We start from the raw sequence: 2,500 nt of genomic DNA on the forward strand, positions 1-2,500 counted from the left end.
TGCATGACCCGAGCCCGAGGAGGTAAGGTAGGGAAATTGGTAGCATGGAGCCATGGCCGGAGCCTCGCCCCGAGCCGCGGGCCGTGGGCCGACAAAGGTGAGCCGGGGTTCGAACGCCCGAGCGGTGGGCCTTGGGATCTGCTACGAGCCCAAAAAGGAAGTGCTTGACCCGAGTCCGATGACCCAAGGGAGGCAGGACGATAGTCTTGAGCCATGGCCGGAGCCTCGCCCTGAGCCTGACCCGTGAGCCACGAATCAAAAGCCGTGAGCCGCGGGCCGCGGGCCGTGGGCCACGAGACTCAAAAATGTTCTTGAAGGTATATATAAACAATACAAGTCATAAAAAAGACAATATGTTGCAAACAAAGGTGAGTTTTGGTCCATGGAAAAACTAGTATAACTTAACTCTCATTTGGGTGTCCCCTAGGGTCACAAGGGAAAAATCTCTTTATCTATTATAGGGGGAAGGTTATAGTTGAGGGTTGGGGCCCAAGGTGCCATCGACTGGGCATGTGGTAGGCATGGAGCCATGGCCGGAGCCTCGCCCCCGACCCGACCCGCGGGCCGTGACCCCGCGGGCCGACCCGTGGGCCGAGGAAGGGAACGCTCGACTCGTGAGACGTGGGCATTGCTACGAGATCAAGAACGATATGCTTGGCCCGAGTGAGCCGGGGGATCTTGAAAAATCCACCCTTCTGGCTTTTGTAAGGGAGATTGTGGTATAGGAGCAATGTGGTAGCCTTGAGCCATGGCCGGAGCCTCGCCCCGAGCCCCGAGCCAAGAATGAGCCATGAGACCCCCCTAATGATTATGGCTTTTAAGGGAGTTCGTTGCAAGGTGATCAAAAACATCATTCAAACTTAATACCAATGATTCTCATTACTATGGTTTGTAAGGGAGATTGTGGTAAAGGAGTTCAATGTAAGTTGATAAAAAATACTCCCTTTTAGCCTCTTATATCATTCAAAAATTTATTTTTACCCATTTTTTAAAATAATATCAATGACTCTCACTCATAATATCTTTCCAACAAGCCTCCCATTTTTTCAAGATTTTTACAATTTTTTATCCATTTTTCACTATTTTTCACCAATTTAACGGAAAAAAAAAAAATAAAATATTTTTTTAATGAAATTAATATTTTTAACTAAACCAATCTATTTGTATATTTTTTCTCAAGTGTCTCCTAATTTTTCATGATCTATTGACACTTTTTACTATTTTTTATTATTTTTCCCTTTATTTCACCAATTTAACGGAAAAAAAAAATAAAATACTTTTTTTAATGAAAAAAATTTTTTTAACTAAACCAATGTCTTTATATATATTTTCTCAAGTGTCTCCTAATTTTTCATGATTTATTGACACTATTTACTATTTTTTATTAATTTCGCGTTTTTCGGCCTTATTTAATTAAAATAAAATACTTACAAGTTTTTTTTTTTCAAAATTTCAGCTTCTAAAATTTCTTTAATATATGTTCCAACAATACAAGTCATAAAAATGACATTATGTTACAAATAAAGGTGAGTTTTGGTCCATGGAAAAACTAGTATAACTTAACTTGCATTTGGGTGTCCCCTAGGGTCACAAGGGAAAAATCTCTTTATCTATTATAGGGGGAAAGAGTTTGGGAGCCTTGGGCTGGCATGGCCAGCACCCCCTCGCCCAGGCATGGGCGTTATGCGTGTGAGGGGTGACTACCCTCCATCACGTTGAATGCCATCCCGTGGGCCATCGCCGGCGATCGGTTTTTTCCGGTGGCTGGTCGGCCCTACCAGACGATGAGTGGGCCCTTCCTAGTCAGCTTGGCCTACGGTGATTCGTCTGGGGGAACGTCCCTTCGGTTGCTCCCAATGCCCCTTTCGGTTGACGGTTGACGGTTGACGGTATGCTTGAGGCCTAAGGAAATGCTGCGTCTTGTGATCCCCGACTACCCGCTCAGGCGGCACGACGGGTTTTCTTGACGTGGTTCAGTACGCGGGCTGATTCGTGTTGGTGTGGGAATGTGTTTCCCCTTCGGTTGCTGGTCCCTTCGGTTGAGATACGCTTGATGCCTAAGGAAAGGTTACGGGCCACGGAAGGACGTGACTTAGTACGCGGGCTGATTCGTGTCAATGGTCCCTTCGGTTGCCGGTCCCTTCGGTTGAGATACGCTTGAGGCCTAAGGAAAGGTTGCGGGCCACGGAAGGACGTGACTTAGTACGCGGGCTGATTCGTGTCAATGGTCCCTTCGGTTGCTGGTCCCTTCGGTTGAGATACGCTTGAGGCCTAAGGAAAGGTTGCGGGCCACGTAAGGACGTGACTTAGTACGCGGGCTGATTCGTGTCGATGGTCCCTTCGGTTGAGATACGCTTGAGGCCTAAGGAAAGGTTGCGGGCCACGTAAGGACGTGACTTAGTACGCGGGCTGATTCGTGTCAATGGTCCCTTCGGTTGAGATACGCTTGAGGCCTAAGGAAAGGTTGCGGGCCACGTAAGGACGTGACTTAGTACGCGGG

Source organism: Amaranthus tricolor, chromosome 8, assembly GCF_026212465.1.
Source record: "Amaranthus tricolor cultivar Red isolate AtriRed21 chromosome 8, ASM2621246v1, whole genome shotgun sequence".
Classification (NCBI taxonomy): domain Eukaryota; kingdom Viridiplantae; phylum Streptophyta; class Magnoliopsida; order Caryophyllales; family Amaranthaceae; genus Amaranthus; species Amaranthus tricolor.